Source organism: Helianthus annuus, chromosome 5, assembly GCF_002127325.2.
Source record: "Helianthus annuus cultivar XRQ/B chromosome 5, HanXRQr2.0-SUNRISE, whole genome shotgun sequence".
Lineage (NCBI taxonomy): Eukaryota > Viridiplantae > Streptophyta > Magnoliopsida > Asterales > Asteraceae > Helianthus > Helianthus annuus.
In genome coordinates this window covers 125,240,132-125,254,115 of record NC_035437.2, presented here as the reverse complement: position 1 = coordinate 125,254,115, position 13,984 = coordinate 125,240,132, and positions in this window count along the sequence as shown.

Sequence of the window (13,984 nt, the reverse complement as noted above, 5' to 3'; positions counted from 1 at the left end):
GGTTAACTAAATGTCCGAGAAATTGTACCTGTTCTAACCAAAACTCGCACTTTGAAAACTTAGCATAAAGCTTTTCCTTTCTTAATAAACTTAAAAGTAAGTGCAAGTGCTTTGCATGCTCATCTTTACTTTTAGAGTAAATTAGAATATCATCTATGAAGACAATTATGAATTTATCCAAATATGGCTTACATATTCGGTTCATCATGTCCATAAATGCGGCTGGGGCATTAGTTAAACCAAATGGCATGACAGTAAATTCATAATGACCATACCTTGTTCTGAATGCGGTTTTAGGAATATCCTCTTCCTGTACCTTTAATTGATGATATCCTGATCTTAAATCGATTTTAGAGAAAAATCGAGCTCCTTGAAGTTGATCAAACAAATCATCGATCCTCGGTAATGGGTACCGATTCTTAATCGTGACTTTGTTCAATTCACGGTAGTCAATGCACATACGCATTGATCCGTCCTTCTTTTTAACAAATAAAATCGGCGCTCCCCATGGCGATGAGCTTGGCTGTATGAATCCCTTTTCCAACAACTCGTCTAGTTGTGTCTTCAGTTCTTGCATTTCAGCGGGTGCCAAACGGTAAGGTGCTTTGGCAATCGGTGTTGTTCCGGGTAACATATGAATTCTGAATTCAACTTCCCTGTCTGGCGGTAGTCCTGGCAATTCTTCTGGAAAGATATCTGAAAATTGGGATACTACTGGGATATCTTTTACTTCTTTTCCTTTAGTGTTAGTGATTATTGAAATCAAATACACTATAGATCCTTTTCTTATACAACTTGCAGTTTTCATCACAGAGATGAATTTAGTGGATCTAAAAGGTTTATCTCCTTTAATTGAGATCTTTTCACCTCTTGGTGATTTTAATTGAATTGTCTTTTGATCACATAAAATACTGGCTTTATTGGCTATTAACCAATCCATTCCTAATACTACATCAAATCCAACCAGATTCATTGGGTAAAGGTTTGCCATAAATTTTTGATTAAAAATTTCTATTCTTGCTCCCTGCAAGATTTCAGAAATCTTAACAGTTTCTCCATTTGCGGTTTCCACTAGACATTCTTGTGGTAGTTTAGTTAATGATTGATTTAGGAGTTTGCAAAACGAAGTATTAATAAAACTTTGGTTTGCACCAGAGTCAAATAATACTTTAGCAAAAATATCATTAACTAAAAACGTACCAGCAATTACGTCTGGAATCATCCTGGCTTCCTCTGTAGTTAGCACGAATGCTCTGGCATTTTTAGGATTTTTGTTGGTTGCAGCTGGAGCCAATTTCGGACAGTTTGTCTTAATGTGACCTTTTTCCCCACAATTGAAACACATTCCATTACTGGATTTCTTCTTGCAATTCTCTTCCTTGTGCCCTGGGGCCTTGCAAAAATTACAGTAAGTAGAGCATCTTCCAAAATGCTTCTTTCTGCAGGCTTTGCAGTAGGGTGCAGAGGTAGAACCTACATTCCTACGATTGGAATTCCCAGAACGGAATTCTTGAGTAAGCCTTTGGGTTAGGTTTCTCCTCTGATCTTCTTCTCTAGTATGGATTAACTCATCTGTCAAGGTATTAGCTAGTTCTACAGCTTCCTCTATGGTTTGGGGTCTAGCTGCCTTGACTACATGTCTAATTTCTCCAATTAATCCCCAGATGTAACGGGAGATTAACACTGGTTCAGGTGATGCAAGGGTAGGTACTATTCTAGCATATTCAAAGAATGTGGTAGTGTAACCCTTACTATCTACCCCGGTCATTCTTAGATTCAGAAACTTATTTGCTATCTGTTCTTTTTCATTGGGAGGGCAGAATTTCCTTTCTACCATGTTCTTGAATTCTTCCCATTCCATATTATAAATCCTATCACTTCCTCTGGATTGGAGGATAGTGTTCCACCATTCTAAGGCTGCATTTTTAAACAGATTTGAAGCAAACATTATTTTATCTTCTTCAGCACACTTGCTTATTTTCAGAACTGCCTCAGTTTTCTCTATCCAGCGTAAAGCTGCAATGGGTCCTTCATTGCCCGAGAATTCTATTGGTTTACAGGACCAGAATTCCTTGTAAGAACAACCATGTGGCATGGTTCTTCTTCTTTTGGGAACGGGCGCTTGAAGTATGGGTCCATTGTTCACGCTGTTTTCTGGTTCAGTTGGTCGCTTACTGCTATGCTTACTTTTATTATTCGCTTCCTGAACTGTTTGAATAATAAATGGCATCGCATCTATAATTCCCTGTGCCACAATATGCTGAACGACACTATTATCCATTTGATTTCCGTTGTTATTATTGTCCGAATTCTCATTAACCACGTTAATGTTACTCTGGTTATCGTTATTCAGATTTTCTTGATTTCCCGCGTCGGCCATCTGAATTTTAGACATTTACCAAATATTAATATCACAAATAATATTTATATATAGCCAATCCCATGACACGCACTTTTTAACCAAAAGCGTCGAGCATTGCGACTTTTACTCTTTTTATATAGTATGCATCAGTACACACCAGTACGGAAATAAAAATTACAGTACCGACTGAAATGTAAAGCTACAATACTAATAGTATGCATCCGTAGTTTTTTTTTTCCTAACACATACACACATATATTATTATATTATTATTATTATTACTGTTTCTACCATCACCTTCACTGATATGGATTCATCCAAAAATCCATATTACGCTCATCGTATTTCCATACGAGGCGTTCTCCCACCTGTCGCATACGATCACTGCTTTCTAAAATTTCTTCCCCAAAAGTCCTAAGTTCCTGGACATTTTCTGCACTCATTGGGGGTGCAGGTTCTAGGACTGGGTTTGGAAACTGAGGTACGGGTTCCTGATATGGAGGCATAGGGGCTTGGTACGGGTATGGATTTTCTAAAATTTCCCTAACATATGCGTCACTAATGTTGTAGGGATCTTGAGGATCTAACCCTGGATAAGCTCCTAAGTTGGGTATTGGCACATTTTCCTGAATTGGGTTTTGTTGCACGTAGTCCCTAACATCGTCCCACCAGGGGTCGTAATTGTTTGGGTCTAGAGGATCAGGTGCAGGTACCCTAGGTATCTCCTCCGGGTTGAAATCAGGCATTTCTATCTGGTCTTCTATTTCCATGGGTTGATCAGGATTTTGTGGTTGGGGTGCTAGCATTTGTTCCAGGTTTGGGTCGGCAGCAGTGGTTGCTAAAATATGGATATTAGCGATACCCCTATTGAGCATATCCTGATTATAAGCATCAGTTTCTCTTTTTGCTGCGGCTAACACTCGCTGTTCCTGCAACTTTTTCATTCTTTTCCTACGCTCGTGCGCTCCCCTACTGAACCATCCCCTCTTTTTCTGAGGAAATGGCTCTTTAGACTGAGCCTTAAACACAAAGATCCCTTCTTCTGTGTCAGCAGAATACCCTGAGAGGGCAGGCTGAGAAGAGGAGGTGCCTTCGCTCCTAGGCGAACCAGACAGTTGACGATAGGCGTCAGAAGGTCCTTGGTCACTCATACTGTAAACTAACAAATAGTCAGATAACACATAGCAAGAAATACAACTATACACGTATTTCCATAATTTATTTCCTAACACTTTGAATTTTGATGTCAGCAGAACACTTCTGTGGCTGAATCAGTGGCATAGCTCTGATACCACCTTCTGTCACAGCCCCCGATCCCTATCTCCCGGGAACGGGCGGCCGCGAGCCAGTTTCGGTGGTATCACATTTTATTTATTCAATTTGGCAGCGGAAATTTTCATCAGGATCGTAGTTAGGAAATATTTAATCAGAGTAAACCACCATGTTTTATAACATTAAACATATGGGTAAAAACCCCAGTTTTCAATACACACGTTTCATAGGAATAAATCCTATTTATTTAATAAAAACATCCATTTTATTCTTAGGTAACTTTATTGCCACTTTTCCAAGCCTTCAGTGCTGTCCAGCTGGCTTCTATTTGGCTTTCACACTTTGTTACCTGAAACGCGTTTTAAAAACATTTTGTCAGTGGGAAATACTGGTGAGTGAATCCCAGTTTAATCAAGTTTAAGTAAAAACCAATTTGCAGTATTGAGGGCACATCCGCAATTACATTTGTATCCAAGACATCACAATTAACATCAGTGGTACGGTCATACTCAACATATGGGATGTTACCACGCCAGTAACCAATTTTGTATACAAAACCCCAACATACCCACTATAATTGTATTCTTCACAAATACTCAATAACTGTCATTCGCGTGAAAAGGTATTTAAGGTTTTGTAAAAACAATTTACAAAAAGGAGATTACTCACAAAAATGAGCATATAAAAAGAAGGATCACTCACATTGCTGTCTTAGGTGATTCTTTAGGGTTTCCTGGTGAATATCTATAATTTACACAAATGCACGTGTGTTAGTATAATAACCCATTTTAACATTAGTAATACCCTCCCCGAGACGGCATTCCAACGACTACGTCGGGCAGAACCACGACAGCCGTTACGGAACCCTAGATCAATCGGGCAGCGTATCTAATACGTCTCCAGGGGTTATAATACTTACATCGTAGCAGAACCTCGCTATTTTAGGGGGTATAATGCCCGGGTATAGTGTATACTACTTCAGAAATTTAGAAAGAAAGAAAGTTGTGAGCGACGAAAACCGAAAGCCCGTTGCCTTCTTATATAGGGCTGTAATTGGACTTCCTCGCGGCCCGCGTGAAGTTTGGGCCGGGTCTACGCGGCCCGCGTCAATGCTAGTCAACGGACTAGCTTGTCCGGCTCATCTACTAGACTCGCCACGATGATGACACGTGGCCGCACCGGGTCACGCCACAAATTGGGTCGCTCGCGGCCCGCATCAACTAAACTGAATAGGTACGCGACCCGCTTGGGCTTATGGTTTGACGATATCTGGTTCTCCTACTCGCGCGGCCCGCATGGACTTGAGGTGAGGCCCTACGCGGCCCGCCTCAACTTAATAATTTTTGTTTTTATTTATTTTATATAGTATAATATATCTTGGGGCTCGGTTTTCACATACGGGGTGCATATAAAGACAAGTTGATATATTTACAATTTATATTAGAGTGTCAGAAATATTATGAGGATGTCGGTTTTACCGAGGGTTGTTATAGATATAAGGATCACTGACATTCTTTTGCTTTCTTGTTATGCAGCTATCACCGTCTCACACCTCAGACTGACTCCTGCTGCCAAAGAGAGGCTCACCGCCTTCAAGAGACTTGATCCTGAAATAAGATCATTCAAGACAACTACCCAGGACTCACAGGAGGTATCCTCAGGCTCTGTCACGATGTCAAGTAAGTATTGTTAGGGCAGGATTTTTAATGACCTGTGATCCTTACCTAATATCCTAATAATGATCCTTGTTTCTGTGGCAGATAGTGATCCTCAGAAGAACTTCAGGATCAGGATAATGGATCATCCTAAGGATCCTCATACTAACGATTGTTCTCTTTGAATTTAATGTTGTTTTGCAGGAATTACGAGTTGGACCTGGTCTTGGCAACGTTATTAAGGAATCTTTCACGCTAATTTCGCACATGCATAACCAGAAATGGACATTGTGGAGAATATGGAAACTTAGCACAAATTACGGGCAATTAGTTACGCTAAATTTACTTCTGTTTCTAAAGGGGTAACGAGCTAGTAGTTAGGTGACTTACCTAAATTCAATCACACACACTTATATAAAGGGCACTCTCAAGCATTCGGAGGACACAACACATTTCTTACACACTCTAGTATACTACACCATAGTGATCCTTGTACCTAGCTCGTTACCATCCGAAGTTGTAAACATTGTTTATTATATTGGAGTTTGGTGATCGGTAGTTTCCATCACCCGAGGTTTTTTATGCCGGAGATCATTCATTGATCAAGGGCTTTTTCCTCGTATAAATCTTTGTGTCACTTGTGTAATTTACATTTAAGTGATCCTTTTCTTTATCCATCATTACAAGCATCATTCCCCGTTAACAGAGAGTTTGGTTGCATTATCCTTGTGTAATTTTTGACCAAAACAGTTTGGCGCCCACCGTGGGGCAATTGGTGCTTCATTCATAACAAACTTTCCCGTTGGTGATCATTCCGGATCGTTGCATACATGGCTTCATCGTTGAAGAATACCTCTACAGCGATGTCTGCAGTCAATTCATCTCAGGACATTCCACCTTTGCCTCCACCACCTGCTGGATCTCAGAAAAATGCTGAGAAGAGACCAACTTCCATTTTCTCTAAACCTCCATCTTCTTCTGCTCCCAGTACTAGTAATATGTTTACTTTGATTTTGCAGATGAGGGATCGTATTCAGCGGCAGGATGAAACTAATGACAGGATCCTCAAAGAAATCGGAGATCTCAAGAGACAAAAGAAAACGTCAGAGGATCATTCCCCACTGGTGCCCAAATCCTTGAATTTTGATACTCTGATGATTACTTCTCAGCCATCAGAGGTCCCAGACATTCAACATGTGGGTGGACCAAGAGGAGTGCACTTCGGCTCAGCAATAGTGACTCAGGCATCAGGTTCATATTTCCAGCCAGTAGGATCCTATCCTCAGCATATGGGATCCTTCGTGAATTCAGGAGCCTACTCAGGAGCGCAGCAAGTTCTAGGATCCTCCTTTGTTCCAGGATCATCCCAGGTTCAAGGACCCTCCTTTGTTCCAGGATCATCCCAGGTTCAAGGATCCTCCTTCATTCTAGGATCATCCCAGTTTCAGGGATCCCTCCAGATGCCAGGATCCTTGAAGAATTTGCAAACATGAAGTTCAGATGTCCATCAAGGAGATTTTATTCCAATGCAGACTATTGCTTCCACCGGTCCCTCCATCATCCCAGAGTCCCAGCAATATGGATTCACATCCAGTATTCCTAACTTGAACCCAATGGGAGGTAACACTTTTAATAATTCTCTTACCACTAACCATGGATTCATGCAGGATGCAGGTATCAACCATGCTATGGCTAAAGAACTGCAGAAACTGAAGGATATGATATCAAGTGTTCCAGGGGTGGTCAAACCTATCCCGGAGATTGCAGATGGAAGCCATAAGGTATCTCGTTTTGCACCACCAATTTGTGATGCTGAGATACCCAAAAGATTCCATATTCCAACTATGAAGCTGTATGATGGTTCAACGGATCCTGAGGAACACATAGCACAATACAGGGAAAGGATGGAGATCAATCCGATTCCAGAAAGGTTAAAGGAAGCATGCCTATGCAAGGGATTTGGATCCACTCTTACTGGATCAGCTCTCAAATGGCTGCTAAGTCTTCCCCCTTACTCTATTACTTCATTTGCTAATTTAGTTAACTTATTCAACAACCAATTTTCTTGTAGCAGAAAATTTGAACGATTGACTAGTGATTTATATAGGATAACTCAGGGTCATAATGAATGATTAAGGGACTATATAACCAAATTTAGTAAAGAATCCTTGGACATTCCCACTTGGATATAGCCACGGCTGTTGAGGCCTTCAAGATGGGATTGCTTAGGGATTCATTATTCTATGATGATCTTGTTATGACACCATGCAGGAACCTAGATGAAGTAAGGACTCGGGCACTCAGGTTCATCCGGCTAGAGGATGACAAGCGAATCCAGGAGAGACAAGCAGGATCCTCAAAACAAGAAAAGCAAGGATCCTCTTTCAAGAACAACTAATTCAAATCCTATAATAGAACCGACAACCAGAACGTGCATGCTGTTGACCAAGAAGAGGATGATGAGGATTATCCTCCGATTTCTGAATACTGTTTTTCCGTTGATAACCATGAACTAATCCTTGCGATGCAGAATCTAGGAGAAAAAGCCAGATGGCCCAGAAAAAATGACAAACTAGCTGCAACTAAAGACAAATCAAAGTGGTGTGCATACCATGAGGATTTTGGGCATTTAACAGAGGAATGCATTGCATTGAGAAAGGAAATTGGATATCTACTGAGCAAGGGACATTTAAAAGAGTTGTTGGGAAGAAAAAAGCCAAGGACTCAGGATCCTGAAAGGATCCCTGAAAAAGCTCCAGCTCCTCCGGCAGATGCACAAGTGATAAACTTTATTTCTGGAGGATCAGACATCTGTGGTACATCCTTTTCAGCAGCTAAAAGGCATGCAAAGGAAGCTAAAATGGATAATGGAGAAAGACCTATTCGAACATCAAGTGTCTCGGAAGGAAAAGTGATAACCTTTGATGAGGATGATTGCGTAGACATCCAGGATCCTCATCATGATAGTTTAGTTATTACTCTCTTTATTTCTAACCATTTTGTCCACAGGATCCTTATTGACGGAGGAAGCTCAGTAAACATTATCCAGCTTGATGTTCTGAAGAAAATGGGTATCCCTGAATCAGATATCACACCAAGATCCTCTGTGCTTGTAGGATTTGGTGGAGAAACTAAGAGAACCCTGGGGGACATCAAACTCCCAATTTATGTGGAAGGATTACATAATTATCAAAAATTTTGTGTTATTGACTGTTTATCTTGTTGTAATGTTATCCTTGGCAGGCCTTGGATACACGATATGAAGGCAGTCCCATCCACCTACCATCAATGTGTGAAGCTCCCTAGCCCTTGGGGAATAATCAAGATCGATAGTGATCAGCAGGAGGCTAAGGATTGTTACACCTCATCAATGAAACCAGCCTCGAAATCAAGGGAGCAATAGCAATTAAAGTATCCTCCAAGGGATGTCTTGGAGGCAAGAGAACATGATGTGGACGAAATCCTCATGGATCCTGATGATCCTGAATCCAAAATCTATATCGGATCAGGGATCCTTGGCAAGATGAAAGAAGACCTCATATCCTTCCTCAAAAGAAGAAAATCTACCTTTGCATGGAAACATGAGGATATGACAGGTATATCTAAGGATATTATCACTCATAAACTTGGCATTGACAGGTCATTCAAACCAATCCATCAAAAAAGGAGGAAGTTTGCACCAGAAAGAAATGCCATTATCCAGGAAGAGGTAGAGAGATTGCTACGAGCAGGTATGATTAGAGAAGTAAAATATCCAAGATGGCTGGCCAATGTGGTTGTTGTTCAAAAGAAAAATGGAAAGTGGAGGGTATGTGTCGATTTCACTGATTTAAATAAGGCATGTCCCAAGGATCCTTTCCCATTACCCCACATTGACTCCATGGTAGATGCAACGGCGGGTCATGAACTGTTAACCTTTATGGATGCTTCATCTGGATTCCAAAAAATTCAGATGGAACCATCTGACCAGGAGGATACGGCTTTTATGACCCCAACCGGTTTATATTGTTATATTGCTATGCCGTTTGGATTAAGGAATGCAGGTGCAACATATCAAAGACTGGTGACATGATGTTCAAAGATCAGATTGGACAGACTATGGAAGTATACATAGATGATATGGTGGTGAAATCCATAAAAGCTGAGGATCACCTAAGAGACTTGGAGGAAGCATTTGATATCCTTGACAAATATAACATGAAGCTTAATCCTTCAAAATGTCACTTTGGTGTTAAAGCAGGTAAATTCTTAGGATATATGGTAACCAAAAGGGGCATTGAAGCAAGCCCGGAACAAATCAAAGCGTTAGTAAATATTAAATCTCCTGCCAACGCTAAGGATGTGCAAAGGCTAACAGGCAGGATAACAGTTTTAAACAGATTTATATCCAAATCCTCAGAGAAGTGTAAAGAATTCTATGATATCCTACGAAAGAACAAGAAATTCGAGTGGACTGAAAAGCATGAGAGTGCTTTACAAGCCCTCAAAGAATACCTATCCTCAGCTCCAGCGTTGATGAAACCAGAAAAAGGAGACGTGTTATCCTTATATCTTGCGGTATCCTCGAAAGCAGTAAGTGCAGTCCTTGTTAAGGATCATGAAGGTACACAATATCCTGTCTATTATGTAAGTAAGAGTTTACTTGATGCTGAATCCAGGTATTCACACCTTGAAAAGCTTATTCTTGCGTTAATTATGGCATCTACTAAGTTAAGACATTATTTTGAAACCCATGTTATTGTTGTTAAAGGCACGGGGCTTGGTATACTACTAAAATCGCCACAGGGGGACATAATACCCCACTCCATAGCTTGTGAGTTCCAAGCCACTAACAATGAGGCTGAATATGAAGCCTTGATTGCTGGTTTGCAAATTGCTAAGCATATGGGGATCAGGTATCTTGAGGTATACGTGGATTCATTGTTAATCACTAATCACTTTAATGGATCCTATGCTGTTAAAGGTGAAAAACTAACCAGATATTTAGAGATAGTCAAAGAATTGGCACTCTCCTTTGTTTTCTTTAGTTTGACACAGGTACCAAGGGAAGAAAATACAGAAGCTGATGCATTGGCTAATCCAGGATCATCTTTGAAAATCCCAGAGGATATAAGTATCCCCATCATCCATATCCTGGCTCCTGCTATTGAAAATCAGGTGGCCATGGAAATAGAAGAGGATTCTGCAATGATCCCTAGTGAGGATACTCAATCTTGTTCAGGATCATGGATCTCACCAATCATGAGATACTTACAACACGGAGAGATTCCTATGGGAGAAAACCCTAGGGCTTTCAGAATTAAGGTATCTCAATTCACAATCTTAAATAATATGCTGTATAAGCGATCTCTTGCAGGACCATATTTAAGATGTATCGAGGATCCTGAAGTTCAAGAAGTTTTAAAAGACTTCCATGAAGGAGATTGTGGAAACCACACTGGGGCAGGGCATTGTTCTCAAGGATCCTATGGACAGGATACTACTGGCCGACTATGAAAAGGGATGCTGTGGAGTATGCTAAGAAGTGTGATCCTTGTCAAAGACACAACAATATCCTTCACCAACCGGCTGAATTTCTACATCCTATACCCTCCTCTTGGCCATTTATGAGCTGGGGGATGGATATAGTTGGCAAGCTCCCTAAGGCACCTGGTGGAAAAGTGTTCATGCTGGCTATGACTGATTACTTCTCCAAATGGATAGAGGCTGAAGCCTTTGCCCAAGTCAGAGAAAAGGAAGTTATATCCTTTATTAAAAGAAATATTATAACTAGATTTGGCATTCCTTCTGAAATTATATGTGATAATGGTTCCCAATTTATTGGGAGCAGAACTACTAACTTTTGTGACAGCTGGGGGATTAAGATGATAACATCAACACCAGTCCACCCACAAGCTAATGGTCAAGCAGAATCATCCAACAAGATCATCATCAACAATCTGAAGAAGAAACTTGGATCCAAGAAGGGGAAATGGGCAGAAGAATTACCTTATGTGCTTTGGGCTGATAGGACAACCCCCAAGAATGCTACTGGTCAAACACCATTCTCTTTGGTATTTGGGGCAGAATCAGTGATCCCAACAGAAATGGTGGTTCCAACTGCTAGAACAAGTACCCGTGATCCTGAGGAGAATGATGAAAACCTGGCTCAAGACTTGGATACTATTGAGGAAATCAGGGATCTGGCTAGGATAAGGATGGCTAGCTACCAACAAAGAATGGCTGGTGCTTACAACAAAAATGTCAGGATAAGAAAATTCCAAGTTGGGGATATGGTATTGAGAAAAGCATTCCAGAATACCACCAATCCTGCTGATGGGAAATTGGCACCAAAATGGGAAGGCCCTTATTTGATTGAAGCCGAAGCAAGAAAGGGGGCATATAGATTGCTAACCATGGAAGGTAATTTGTTACCAAGAGCCTGGAATGCTGTCCACTTGAAGAAATATTTCATGTGAGCAGGATCCTCCTAACACATATGATCCTTACATTAGAGGTATCCTTGAAGGATCCTTGAGGTGTCAATGATCCTTACTCTGGTAATATCCTAATCTTGAACTATTTTATTTTCTTATTTTCTTATTTAAGGATAAGGATCATGTATCCTTAATCCTTCTCTCATAAGATTTCGAGTTTTGATAGTCCAGGTATCCTTAGCATATTGTCGACAATCTTCAGAAGCAATTCAGATCCTTGGGCTTGTCCCCAGTTATCCTTGGGCTTGTCCCCAGTTATCCTTGGGCTTGTCCCCAGTTTCGCCTGTAGCGCACGATGATCCTGGTATAGTTCAAGTCTTTGGGACCAGTACTCGCTTTAGGGGCTGATAATTCCATCGTACTGGCTATACCTAGGATCCTACGTATAATGGTAGACGTACCATACATCCGTTCCTAAGGTTTCTAGCGTTTTCACGTTAGCTAAGGTTTTGGCATTATCATGTCACTAAGTTTGGATAGTCGCCAGTAAGGGCCATACTCCAGTTCACCTATGATCCTTGGGCTTGTCCCCAGTTATCCTTGGGCTTGTCCCCAGTTATCCTTTGGGCTTGTCCCCAGTTATCCTTTGAATTGTTGGGCTTGTCCCCAGTTACTAACTTGTCTTTTATATTGGCTCAGTTCCAAGTTATATTCTATTTTCAGGTTTTCGAAGTTAAACAATTAAGGATCCTCAATCCTTGTTATCTACTAAGGTTTTTCTTATGTTTACCCTGGTTACAGTATTAAAGGTAAGGATCCTAACTTGGATTCTCAGGTATGATCCTTAACTATTTTTGATTTTATTCATTATTCATTTGAATAACCCTTATACTTTGACAACTGAACCGATGATCCTTAAAATAAACTACTTTTTGGAAGTTTTCGACTATAGGATATTTGATCCTGGATCATATCCTAAATTCCTTAAACATAATTTGCTTAACTTTCCTTACTCAGACAAGTATAAATCAAAACAATTGAAAGTTTAAAGGATATACAAGGATAACATCACATGATAAGTCAAAAGTTAAAAGTTTTATTCATTCACAAAATATTTAACCCTTTAAAGTTGTCAAAATTGCCAACCCACGTTTCTACCAGCAAAACGTGGCCCGTCCACATGGGTTGGCAAAGGGTGTCCATTGTTCATGCGGTCATAGCAGTGCAGGAAATAAAGGTCGGCAGGATAACAAGTGGCTTCATCCCCCAAACAGAGGATCCCTCCACCACCTATTATCCTACCTATTGTTCAAAGGATCATGGATCCTTACCCTAAAAAAAAACTATTGTCCAAACAAACAACCACTAAACAAAAAAATTGGGCTCCGGCTAAGTCTCGAAATTTCCATCATCGCCCAATCCTGCAGCTCAATCCTTCGCTGCACCATCACCACCAGCTCTGCTTGCCTCACCACCTTGGTCCTTGCCAGTGCCTCCACCCTCAAGCATCAGGATCTCCTCATCCTCTTCATCATCCTCCAGTTCAGCCAGCCTAGCCTTCCAGCCTTCGACATCCCAGGTGCTCTTGTCAAAAGCAGGATTCTGAGCTTCCATGGCCATTTGCAGCTGGATCTTGTACATAGCTATTGCGGCAGAGACCTTGGCATCATGGGTGATCTCGTGCTTCTCATAGTCAAAGTTGATCAGCATCTTGGCAGCATCATTCTTGGTGGCCTGGAGCTCCTTCTGAAGATCGGCTATCTTGAGATCCTTCAACACCCCAACCTGTTGAAGGTCAGCAATCTGGCGATCCTGATCCTCAACATGGCCAACATATGTCTCTATCTCAGCAAATTTCTACAAGGAAGACAAGGAATGATGTCAGAAGCCAAATGATCCTTAGACTAGCAGGATACACAAGCAGGGACAGTGATCCTTACCTCATTGATGTAATCCAGACACTGTTGGCGGAGCAGGGGCAGACCTTGCAAATCCTCAGCTTCAGAGGCCTTTCTCTTCTTGCCTCCCTTTCCCCTGATAGGTGCTTTAGGGGCCGAAGCAGTTGGGCTAGCAGCAGGAGTCTTCTTCTTAGAGGATTTGACGTTAGTAAGATCAGTGATGCCGAACTTTGAGGAAGATTTGGTGGATTTTCCAGCGCCTGCACAACCAAAACAAGATAAGTATCTTAATTTTATTTAACTCTCATTATATAAATACTCCTTAAATAAGGATACTTACTTGACATTGTGACAGAAGCAGAGGATACTTCGTGAGAATCC